Below are 13,412 nucleotides of genomic sequence, written 5' to 3'. Positions count from 1 at the left end.
GGAAGTGTGGCCCTCAGGAAGGGAGACAGCGCACTGTGGGGAAAAACCTGGCTCTTAAACTGTGAAACATTCTGGTGTGTTAAGGAATTTAGACCTCATTCTGTAAATTAAGGCATCAATTTGAAATAGAGAATCAATATTGGCAGCTGCAATTCTGAAGACTTAGAGTTTTGCTGCAGGTAGAGGAGGGATCTAGGTGGATGTGATTAGCAGTAGGCAGAGCAGTTAGCCAGAATATCTCCTTTGAGAATAGGCAGGAGCCTGAGCTTAGGTGGGAGCCCTGAGAGCAGGAAAAAGCCCAGATGTTCAGTAGTTATTACTGACAGCATAAGGTGTCGTAGTGTACTGGACATGAGGATTCAGAGAGGATGGCATTTTTCATACTGCACTCAGAAAGATTTTTGTGAAAAAGTTATGATAATTCTTTCATCTTGTTCCAAATGCTGTCATGGGCTTCTTATTGCTTTTAGAATGAAAGATAAAATTCTTTGTTTACTTTTGCATCTCTAGTACTTAATATACAATCATATAACTACAAAACTATATACTTGCAGACAGTAAGTGCAGATATTCTGCATCCCCTCTCTTCTTTTTCCACCTGTAAAAGGCATTTAAATTGATCCATTTTACTCCCTGAGGGTGGAAAGAGATTTTAAAGGAGAAAAACTGAGGTGACTGTCAGTAGCAGTGGTAGAAGCAGTTCATGGGACTCACAGTGTAGCCTTGATATACTCCTTGTCAAATAAGATAATATAAAGTCATTACTAAATGGTAAATTTCAATAGAAATGTGAAGATTATTATTATGGATTTCAGAAAAATTTTACACTCACTGGGTTGGTCCGCAGTCTCCAGTAGAATACTAATAAATGCTTTTCGGGTCAGAGATACGGGCATTCTAACCTCCCATGACTGCAAGCAAAGAGTATTTATTATTTTAAAGGAGTCTTTTCATATAAGCAAAATGCAGGGCCATTTTACGGTGTAAAATTTTGGCAAGGTCATCTGATATATTCCTGTAAGTGCATGCCTGGAGGTCTTTTGCTGAGCGCGGTTAACCCATTTGGGATAAGCAATCTTAAAATAAAATGATTTCACATCAAATAAATATTGACATGCTTTTTAAAGGTCATCTGACACAACACTGGAATATCAACAGGAGGACAGATTTGATGCATGTGTTTTCACCAGTAAGTGGAATTGAAATTCACCACATTTATTTTATAATATAAACCTCAAGTGTTAAGAAATCATATTAAGTCATTTTGAGTTGTTGTAGTCCCTGTTGTACCCTAAGTGACTAGTAAAAGTATAGAGGCTGCTCGCATACAAAGCTTGCAACATGTTTTTCATATCCCATTTTTTGTCTGTAGTGTACGGAAACCTGAGGATCTGAGGTGATAAAACAGATTTTTTTCCAGGCCATTATTTATCTCTGAAAATCTCATTTTTTCCTTTCTGTATTATGCTTCATAGATGACAAAGGAAACAAAAAGAATGAGAATGGAATCTGGAAAGAAAAAGTTAGAGGGGAAAAATAGTTTCCATTATTGAAATAAATGATGGATTTACGGAGGCAGGACAAAAGATCCAGTCATTCTTCTAATGCATATTTTTGTTCCACATCAAAGCCCAAATATTTCTCTGGGTTTGTGTGAGGGAGGATTCATTACAATGAGAAATGTTTCTTCCTAGGGGCCAAATATAAGGGAATAAACCTCATTCTACTAAAAAACTAGACACATAATTTGCTTATTTGAAGAGAGTTGGCTATATCTTCATATCTTGCCAAATATCATCTTAAATTCTAAGTCTGAAAGAACAACCCCATGTTAGGAGAGTTTCTTTCCATCTTAGGAGAGGTTTGTGGCTGCAACTGACTTTAAGAAACTTCTGTATTTCCCAATTTTGTGAGTGTGCATTGGAAGAGAAAGTGCCCAATGAACAAGAATTAATATGCCTGATAGAGGACAAAGTGGATGTCACATCTTTAAAGTGAAATGACTATGGTGACCTCTATAAAATGGCCCACTTTTTCTGAATCCACTCATGATCACTGTGTAGCCTTGCTCTCTAAGGTCATGCTGGGGTCTGCCTTGCTGTTGGTGCTTTGCTCACACTGATAGCTCCTCCTACCTTCCTTTTTCTTACTCCTACTGTAAGGGATGTCCTGAAACCAGGTTAAAAGGCATCACCATACTCAAGGGTATGTCATGAAGGTTTCAAATGAGGATGTCATGTGAAGAAAAAGTAAAATATATTGATGAAACCCAAATAAATTCAAAATTTTATGGACAATCTCTGGTAGGCAGAGCCTGCCCCATACTGTGATTGCCTTATTCCAGAGAGGTATGAGTATGTTGCTTCTCAGATGTAATTAAAGGTAAATTAAAGGAGGGAAGTCACCCTAGATTGTTAGGGCGAACCTAAACTAATTGCACAATTTTTTTTTTTTTTTTTTTTCTGGTACGGGGAATCGAACTCATGACCTTGCGCTTGCCAGGAAGGTGCTGTGCCACTGAGCTAAATCCCAGCCCCTGCACAAACCTTTAAAAACAGGGAACTTTGTCTGGAATCAGTGAGCTGTAGCAGAGGAAAGCATCAGGCAGATGAAAATGTGGGAGAGACTTCACCCCATGAGTGTTCTATTGCTGCAAGGAGCCAAAGGGAAACCAGGAGAAGGAATGTGGGCAGCATCTGAGAGCAAGAACCAATTAGAGGTGGCAGCACGGAAGCAAGAACCTCAGTCCTGCCACCATAAGGCATGGAATTGAGCCAACAGCCTCTATGAGCTTGGAAGAAGATTCTTTCCCATTGCCCCAATAAGGAAAGCAGACCTACACTTCTGGCCTGGGAGGGAGCGGGTTGATTCATCCTTCCTTAGCCTCCAGTGCTGACAGGTTGGGAATGGTGGGATTTGGTGCTATGGAGAAATTTTCAGTAGAATACAAGATCACAGGAGGGAAGAAACTAGCAGAGTGCGAAGGTAACACCAACACAGCAATTGAACTAAAATTATTTCATCTTCCTGAAGATCTTGAGAATGACATCAGAACTTTCCTGAATATATCCATGGATACTTGGGGGCTGATGAATCTGCTTTTGGTTCCAGAGGCCTAAAGGTCCTGTTGTACTGTGTTATTGATATTCTGTCAACCTTGTTCCATGCTGAATAGTCTTCCAAAGTTGACAAGAACTTAGATTATGTGGAGGTAGAAAACCAGACAAATCATTTCACCTGGATTTTGCACAAACACAAATGACCTTCATTCTTTGCTGGAAAAAGAAATTGATTTCAAGCCATTCCAAACCTTACTTCATGCATACTTGGCTCTTGGTCCAACAGGAGAAAACTTTAATTTTTAGATATATAAGGCTGCCATGATGTGTAGAGAATACGATGAAAGGCATCAGGCCTTTCTGTTGTGCTTTATTGAAACTGCTGGCTTCATTAACATGGATGAAGAAAGATGGCATTACTTTCTAGTGCTTCAGAAGTATAATAAAGTCACAGCTACACTCTGCCACTGTAGGCTTCTTGACAGTCCATCATTGCCAAGTGTACCCAGACAAAACCTGGCCATGTATAAGTCAGATGCTGATACTGACTCGGTTTTGAAGTTAAGGCCATGGTACTTATTTTCTTGAAACACTTCATAGATGCTACATTGTATCTCCTTTAGCTCTTGCTATGACCGCGGAAGATCTGTCCAAAAGTTAAGAGATTTTGGGCTTGTAACACTTCATCAAGATTTGCCTTTTTTCCTTGGAAAATCTAATGCAAGAATTCAGAGATGATATGGCAAGAGAAGCACAACAAATGTTCAAAATACATAAGAAGCACACTGGGAGGGGAAGGAGGTCTTCGACTGCTAGTGACTGACATGAGTATTCCCGAACAAAACAGAAGCTATGGCATGCATATTAAGAGGAGACTGGTTAGCCCAATTAAGAAAATGCAGAGGACTTGCTAAGATGAGAAAATGTCTCAGGCCAGAAGAACTGACAAACCGGATGTGCCAAACAGAAACAAGCATGCAACGTGAACAGCTGGAATAAAGCTCCCAAGATCTACTGGAAAATTACAGACATGTTACTGAATGACCGGTTTAAGAGTAACAATTTTACTATACAGGATTCTACTGTAGAGGAAGCCCCCAAATTTCTGTACATAGTGCAATGATAACTTTAATGTTAACGTCTTGTAACTTTGTACTTACATTGAAAGTTATCTGTTATCATTAGCTGACTATTTTCTTCTGGAGAAGTTGTATATTCTAAAATACTTTCTGGAAAGTTCATGAACATACATCACATTAAAAACATAGCTTCTAAAATAGCACTGTTCTTGCTTGCTTTCTTTTTTTATTTTAAATTTTTTTCTATTTTAGAGAATAGTAAATGAGACACAAACAAACAAAAAAATAGAACAATAGCAGCATACCAGTATCACAAACATAAACAAACCAAAGCAAGAACATTTAAAGTGATACAGGGTTTCAAGACAAAATAATACGAATTAACAGTGGTTGTTCTATTACAAATCACTGTCCTCAACTATGTTGCTCAGATTACCAGATGTAAGAATGGAAGGTTGTTCAAACCGTTAAAGAGAACAAGAAAATATTGTTAGATAAAACATTAGAGATAATACAGAGTTTCACTAGACAATATGGTGGGAGTTCACCAAGGTAATTCCATTGCATGCTATTACTTTGCTTTCCTTCTTAAACAGTGTAATAAATGTTTGGTTGTGACATGTAAAAAAAAAAAAAAGGAATAACATCTTAATTTTGCCTTTGGGAAACCTGGAATACAGTAAACTAACCCACATTGCTGACCTACAGAATATGTGAGATAAAAAATTTTTTGTGCTGTGTTATAATAATTTCCTATGGGAGCAATAGAAAACTAATACTTACGGACATGGATTTTAAGAGTCTATTTGTAGCGTTAAAATTTGACAAAGAGGGGAAAAATAAAACTTACTGAGGATAATTATCCTCAACTTTTCCTTCAGAAGGGTTTAGTCAGGAGAAAAGAAACCATCAAAAGGAACTTCAAGCTGGAAGGATTTAACATGAGGTATTAAAAACTTCAAAAACAAAAACAAGGAATGAAGGAACCAAAATCAACAACTCATTTCTCAGCAAACACCAAAGGTGAAGGGATGATAAAAAAAACCTCTCTGCCTACGTAAGTTATATGTAGCATGAAAATCAGTGATTCTCAGAAGAATGTCTGGAAGCCATGGGTGAAACTTCATTTCTGCCTTCTGCTTGAGCCTGAAGCTTGCCTTTCATTGCTGGAGGAATAGGAATGGCCTCTGGGTCTGCTCTGGTTTCCAAAGCTCACATCTCCTTCTCTTCCGGTGGAATCTAATCCAGAGGCAGCTTCCAGCCCTTGCACTGCATAGAAAAGTGCGGGGGAGGGAAAAGGCCCCGGGTGGCCGGCACATTTCATAATCTTATTGTTTTCATTGCGTCAATGCCCACATACAAATTAAGGAAAAAAAATGTGTGCAGGAAGAGGATAGCGATACTATCCACCAAAGCACTTACTGTTTTAAGGTTCAGAATTTACAAAGTGAAATCATAAAAGAGTTTGAATGCTTCCTTACTAGCCACATTTCATCTTCATGAGTGCCATCCCTCTCAGTCTCAGCCTATTTTTTTCTACGCTCACATAATACAGGATCATGGAATGTTAGAAATTATCTGCTTTGATTCTCTTCTTTTGCATACAAAAGAATGGGTAGTTTCCAGAGCTCACCAATAATACAAATCAATACAGCTAGTTGGTTACTGAACAGGGCCATATTTTTCTGAAGTCTCTCTAGTCTCCTAGCTTACCGTCAAGGTCAATGAAAAGTTTGGGATTTATCCTACCTGAGAGCTGCTAAGTTGTCATGTTACTATTTCACTGATGCTGGTGGAAGACATAAGGATTCTTGGATCAGGGACAAAGAACATTAGTACTCATGGTACAACAGTGGTCAGAGTGTCAACATGGTCATATTGGTTCCCTTTGATTCTCAAATCTTATAGCAGCAGTATGGAAGGCCAAGGTAAATACTATGCTTAGAAGGCTTACATCACAAGCCTTCTAATTATTAGCCAATAATCATAAGCCGATTATTACAATCAAAGAACACTGAGTTGGAGAAGTTTACTATTTTGGTTTTTTCAGCAAGTGAAAGAAAACCTGCTTTGTGTCTGGTGAGGGATGGTACCTCAATCCTCAAAGTTGCTTCTTGCAAACATAACCCTAAGAAGTGGCCCAGGTGATGTGTTTTGCATTCTTGGCAAATGAACACAAATATGCAGTTCAAGGCCATGTCAAATCGGGTTAGGGAAGTACTTAGAGACATAGAGGCAATCATACACATTTGTCTTTAAAAAATATTTAATATTTGTTACTTGTAAAGTAATACATGTACACATTAATTGTATTTCTGAAATTTATCCACAACTTTGCATAGCATTATAATTCATACATTTTCACTACCATGTGACATTTTAGTGGGTAAATAAATAAATTTATTAATTATTCTTCTGTTGAACTTTTGAGCTGTTTGGCTATATTTTTCTATTGTGATATTTTGAATATTCTTGCATAATGTCCTGCTACATATAAGGGATGATCTAAATGTATGGTGAATGTTTAAGTTAAAAATTATTACAATAAAAGATACACTGCCATTAATCCTCCTCAAACTACTCCCCCTCACGTCTAACACACTTACCTTATCATTCTTGGCACTTTCTGAAGCAGTTTTGGAAGTCTTCTTATGTGAGTGTTTTTATGAAATGTGACAAAAAATACAGTGAATGCTGCAGCTGAGTGTCATCCAACAGAAAGGTAGGCCTCCTAAAAACATTCTAGTATGTCCTCACCCACCTTATTTACCAGATCTGGTACCGTAGAATTTCTGGCTCTTCCCCAAAGACAAAATGACCATGAAAGGCAAGTGTTTTGAATTGATTCAGGACTTCGAGGGAGCCATGATAGTACAGCTAAAACACTCATGAAAAGGGCCTCCAGAACCAATTCAGAAAGTGGTGGGGTAAATGATAGGATAAATGTGTTTGAAGGAAGGGGGTATTTTGAGGGTGATCAGTGGCAATGTGTCTTTTAATGTAATCATTCCAAAAAAAGTTAAACACCATATTTTCTGATCTCATCTCACATGTGCAGTATTTTCTCTAGACTGTTTAAATCGATGAGAGGTTACTTAAGTATTAACAAGGCTAAAAATAATTTCATATATTTATTCACAATGTATATTTTGTTGTCTGTGAATCGGCATTCGTATCCTTTGCCCATTCTGTTTTTAAAAAGAGGAAGCTATCTATTAAAACCTATAATTTCAAACATCATTTTAATGGCAATATGATAAAGATCATTTTTAATCAGGGAAGACAAGAATGCCCTCTGCTGACTATCACAGGAAAGTCTTACCCAGATCAACAACAAAAGAAAAGGAAATACTATATAAGAAAACGGTCATTACTTATAGATGATATAATTGTCTACACAGAGAAGCCAAAATTATTTGCAGAAAAGATATTAGATAGGGTAACAGAATTTTAAACTTGTAAGGTGTGTCTAGGATCATATCTGAGTTATGTGTAAAATATTTTTCTGATACAAATGAGATGAAGGTCTATTTTCTTGCCTTTAAGCTACTAATGTGATTAATCACATTTCAAGTTTTTTGTTGTGTTTTAGTATTAGGTCACTTCTGCGTATACTTGATAATTTTTTATTGAGACTTCGGGCTTGGCTGATTTTAATCTGTGGATGGTCTGGAAACTTAAATGGACAATTCTTTCTTGCAGTGAGTACTCACATTTGTTTCTTTGGAGTCAGCTAACATCATGACCTGGGACCACCTATCTGACTATCACGTCCCAGATTGGACCTTGAACCTTTGACTGAGTTCTTGCACTGGTTCTGGAGCAAGACACTGTTCTGTTACTCATGCTGACCCTGATTTTGCCCTCAGACCCCGACTGTTAAGGGCCGCTTACGTTTAACACACCAGTTGCAGTTCCGAGGGAGGGCAGTGGTAGTAGGAGATTGTACTTCCTGCGAGGCCGTCCTAGCCTTCTCATTAGAAATAATGTTTTGTGCAGGATCCAACTGTTTTGTACTGGAAAGAACTTTTAAAAACAATTGTTTTCTATTTGGAGCCATTGTTTTTAAAAAGCCATTCTTATGGCTTCAAACTTCCTGTCTTATGGGATATCAAAAATCAAGGTGTGGCCAAGATGAGAGTTTCCTACCCATTAACAATTTCTTTCTTAATAATGGAACCCTTTTTTTATTCAGTGGTTCAAAGTGTCCAGCTAAACAGCTTCCTGTGCTAGTCCTCTGGCACCGAGGTACGCTCAAGTGACTCAGTTCTGGTCGTTGTCTGAAGCTAGAGTCCTGTGCCTGCGCATTCGTGGAAGAGTGTCCACAGGGACTGACTCGTTTCTTGTCAAACTCTTTATTCCCTTTTCCTTTCTCAAGTTTTTTCTGCCTAAAAAACTTTCTTTGGTAAAGATTATCTTTGTGAGCAAGGCCAAAAGAATCCCAAACATTTCTGTAACAAAGTTCTTGAATCCCTCTATGTGTCCTGGACTCCTCCTGACATGAGAGAAAAATGAACTAGAGTACCCTGTTGGATTCATGTTTATTTAGGATTTCAGTTGAATGTAGCTCCCAAACTATATTTTGGGTAATGGATTTTGATGTTAATTTTAATTGTAATCTTAACATCTTTAGGCATCGGGCTTTAAAAAAAATCACAATAAAATTGCATTTATGTTGTATGTTTGGTAATTTAGAGTGTTTTGCTCCATTATAGTTAGTTACAGAGGTAGCTGGGGATTAGATAAAGTCATGTTTATTAGTTCAAGAAATCCTTATTGACATTAAAATTTAACTCTTCAAAAAGTGAACCTAATTTAGATCAACTTATCTTATATGAGATATTTATCATGATGATTATATTTCACACTCCCAATAAAAAATAATCTGACTCTATATATAGTAATGCCTTTTTTCCCAAGTACACAATCATTAACATACTTCAGTTTTTATCATACTGACTCTGTTTACAAGGCAAAGAAGGTTATCTATCTATTTTTATTCTACTAGTTTTCAAGTAGGAAAGTAAAAGAATTGACTATCCTTTTAACCACTTTCGTTTATTTGAATTTATCTAATGTTTTTGTTGGACATCTGGTAACTATTGTCATCTGGATGGCTGGACTGAATAAAAATCATTCTGCAGTGAAAATTAATAGTAAAAAGCTTTTTAGGTTTGGAAGATAGGGCAGTTTGACTTTGCCATATAATCTTTATTGTTAATATTTTAATCAATTTTAACAGCTCATTCTCCCCTCAAGTTCCATACTCAGTTGTAATAGTGACCATTCCTAAAGTGAAAGAAATTAATAGAAGAGGAAATTAATAGGAGAGGAAAAGAAGAAATTAATAGGAGAGGAAACTAAAACATAGCAGATGTTTTCCCCACTCTGAGTCAAGCCCTCACAGCATAACCTTCAAATCCTTATCTGATTTAAATATCACACTTCAGTGCTTCCAGAGTCACAAGTACTACAGAGACAATGCCTCACTAAATAATCCAAAAAGCCCACTGGAAATGACTGAATGACCAGAGATGCGGGACTGAGATATGAGTAGGGGCTAAACCAGGAGGCTGTGAATCTCTGAGAGCCAGGTAGCAAAGGAAGAAGCTTAGCACTTAATCTCTCCCACATGCCAGGCACTGAACTAAGTGTCCTACGCATATTATCACACTTATTATTCTCAATAAACCTGGGAAGAAGGGACTTAGTAACAGATATCAGGGATTTCAACCTTTATGAATGTTCTTGGTTTTTATTTTTTTCCACTCCACTAAGAGATCAAAGTGACAAAGGAAAATATCTCTACTGATTTATTTGTGGCAAGATTATTTTTTAAACTTGTTTTTATAGTAGGGATGCTGCTCTTTTTGTGGGTCTCAGTTCTACATAAGAGCCTTTAACCCCATTTCCCTTTAGCCTTGGTCACAGGATCTGAGTCATCTGTGTAAGTCACTAACTAGAATCCAAGTTCTTGGTCACTGTGGATTTTCAGATGGTTCTAGCCAAATGTTAGCTCCACAGCTTGTTTGCTGTTGATTTCCATTTTCTCATCTCTTCTGTTCTCAACTTTTGTTATTTTCCTGCCAGTTTAGTCAAACGCTGGAAGAACTTTTGAACTTGTTTACTTTGTTATATTTTGTTGAGAATTCTGTGTGCTCTGTTCTTATGCAGTTTCTCCAGCCATCTTGCCAGAAATAGAGATCTAGAAGTTGAAGGAATATGCTTGACAGACAATTTGGAGGTTATATTATAAAGTCCTAGTGATTAAAGAGATGGTTCAGAGAGGTGAGAGTGACTGAACTGACTCCCAGATTTCTGGCTTAAACAGATGGAACTCCGTCTTATATTCAGTGAGTTAAGATGCCTAGGAAGAGACATCTGTTCTTGGGGAAAGGTGATGGATTCGATTTTGTGAAGTGAATATAATGTCTACAAGACAACAGAGTTTTTATTTTGCATATAATAATAAATATGAAAATCTTAGTAAACTACAAAGGACAATACAGGTGTTAGATACTTAGAAATTCTGCCTCTTCTTCAAAGCTAATTAGTCAAAGGAAAATTTTAAAGCTTTACTTAAAGCCAGGGGATAAGAGGGTGGGATGAACAAACAAAATGGAGAAGTAAATTGCCAGTCAGTCATAAATAGTATTAAAGCTTTTCCATAATGCACACACATTTCTAAAAGGACTATTTGTCAGTCTAACTGAAAATGTGATGCTTTAAAAGAACAATTGTCATGCAATTGTTTTGTTAACCGCAAGTATTTCCTATCCGATCCTAAGGAGAGTGGGATGCATAAAAGATGTGTAATATAGATGTCTGGATTTGGAAAGTAATTTTATGAGCTGGAAAATGAATTAAATTTTTTATTTTACAACATTATGGAGTGAGCACTGACTTGCTTAGCTTTTTAAGTGCACAGTACACTATTACCGACTATACCCATGATGTGCAGCAGATCTCGAGAATGTATTCATCTCATATTGCTGAAACTTTGCACCCCTTGATTAGCAGTTCCCCACCCTCCTGCTGCTCCTGCAGGTACGATCTACTATCTGTTCCGTGAGTTTGACTATTTAGATATATACGTGTAAAGTGAGTCGTGCAGTATTTGTCATTGTTTAGCTGGCTTATTTCCTTTAGCAAAATGTCTTCAAAGCTCCCCTGTGTTGTAACATAGGACAGGATTTCTTTCTTTTTAAAGGAACAGTTGTATTTCACATATGTATATGCCACATTAGAAAATGAGTTTTTATTTGCACAATTCAACAAACATTAATTTCTTACAAGGCGTACTAATGAAAGTCCACCCCAAACCCCCACTTCTTCTTGAGGCTGAGTCTTACTATATTGCCCAGACTGGCCTCAAACTCGCAGCAATCCTCCTGTCTCAGCTTCCTGAGTGCTGGGATTACAGGAGTGTGCCACCATACCTGTCTTGAAAGGCCCTTAAATAGTTAAAGAGTCCTGCAATACAGAGTTCCCCACCTGTCTGGCCCAGCCCATATACGTGCAGCAAATGGGTTGAAAGTATGCCTGGACTTGAATTCTTGAGTCAAAGATAAGACATGAGAAAGTCTTTTTGCTTCAAAAACAATACATGTGAGAAATGCCTGTCATGCGAATGCAATAAATAATTTCCAGGAAGATAAATGAATAGGGACTTTACCTTCTTACCAAAGGAAAACAGTGAAAGGATGGCGGGGGTGGATGCCACTAAGAGTTACCTCTGGCAACAGATGCACTTGTCTTGCTTCTGTCTGTGTGCCCTATAGATAGCATTTTCTATTTTTGCCACAGAAAGTAAGTGTTTAGGAAGAATCGATATGATAAACTTCTTTTAAGTCTTTCATCCAGACTTTCTGCCTCTACTATTAGTCAGTACTCTTTAAAACGTGTAACAAAATATAATATGTAAATTACATAAAGCATAAGCTTGTAGATTAATAAATGGTCATAGATTGAACACAGTTATTATAAAGAACTTTTTTGGTGCTCTGGGAAGATGTTGGTGATACTTTCTGGTTACTTCCTTCTCTAAAAGGTAACCACTGTCCTGCCTTTTTTGCTTGATTAGCTTTGACTATTTTTGAAATGGAATTATTGATCCTTCTTTTTCTGCAAGTTTCTTTTACTTGATATGTTTGAAAGATTTGTCTATATTGTTATATGAGGTTGTAGTTTTTCCATTCTTGTTGGTGTACAATATTTTGTTATATGACCATATCATGATGCATTTATCCATTCTCCTTTTAAGGGGATTGGATTGTCAGGAGTCCAGGGGCTATTGTAAATAGTGCTGCTGTAATTCTCTTACCTATATTTTAGTAAATTCAGGCATACATTTAAAGACCTCTCTCTCTCTCTAACCATCTATCCTATAAAATATATACATACATACATACCTCTTTTATATGTATCTTTCAATACATGATTTTAAATAATTTTTAAAGAGATAGTCCTAATTTATACCTCCCAAACTGGATATGTTTCCCCAAACAAGTGGCCCTACATCTTAACAACACTTGGCACTGTTAATCTTTTTAGTGTTGGCCATTCTGGTGGAGGTTGAGCTATTACATATGTTTTTCAATTAGTGCTGTTCTGTCAACTAAAAGTATAGTTAAAGCCCCACAGCATCTGTGTCTTCCTTTCACTCCAACAGAACTAAGACCAGGCATATTTTGATACTTTTATGTATGCCTTATGTGTCCATAAACAGTATATATGACAGGATTTTTCCTTTGAAATTTTACATGTATAGTATTTCAGCTTGATTTTTCTTTCATCAAATATAATATTTTGGGATTACCTTGGTTGGTACTGAACTTGTAAGTTCATGAATCTTAATTGCTGTGTAAGTAGCTTGTGATTTAATTTTCTCTATTGAAATAGACACTGTTAAAAATTTGTTGTTATTAAACTGTGCTATGATATGATGGGGTATTTGTAAACAGTTTCATTTGGTAGAGACCTAGAAAAGGATTTCAGAATCTTTGGATGTGCACATATTTACCAATATTCAACATTGCCAACTGCCTTTCCAGAACGGGTTTAACATTTTATACTCAGAATTGATTAAAAATTGCTTCTCTACCTCTACCCAACATATTAAACCTTTGAAATGTCAGCTACTCTGATGGGCATTAAAGGGTGGCTCATTTTGGTATTGATTTGGGTTATTAGAGTTCCAATTCTATAAAATTTTTCATTTATGGCTTTTGTCTAAATATCTTAGATTGTTTTCAGTTTTTTAAACTGAATGGTA

General features: G+C 36.8%; 1 pseudogene; it reads left to right on the top strand.

Annotated features, from left to right (window-relative positions):
* Positions 1–2,906: 2,906 nt before the first annotated feature.
* On the top strand, positions 2,907–4,103 carry LOC102021752 (annotated as a pseudogene).
* Positions 4,104–13,412: the final 9,309 nt, after the last annotated feature.

This window comes from Chinchilla lanigera, unplaced genomic scaffold, assembly GCF_000276665.1.
Source record: "Chinchilla lanigera isolate Chin_1 unplaced genomic scaffold, ChiLan1.0 scaffold00070, whole genome shotgun sequence".
Taxonomy (NCBI): Eukaryota; Metazoa; Chordata; class Mammalia; order Rodentia; family Chinchillidae; genus Chinchilla; species Chinchilla lanigera.
Note: the sequence above shows the minus strand (reverse complement) of the source record. Positions and strands in the feature narration are given on the sequence as shown.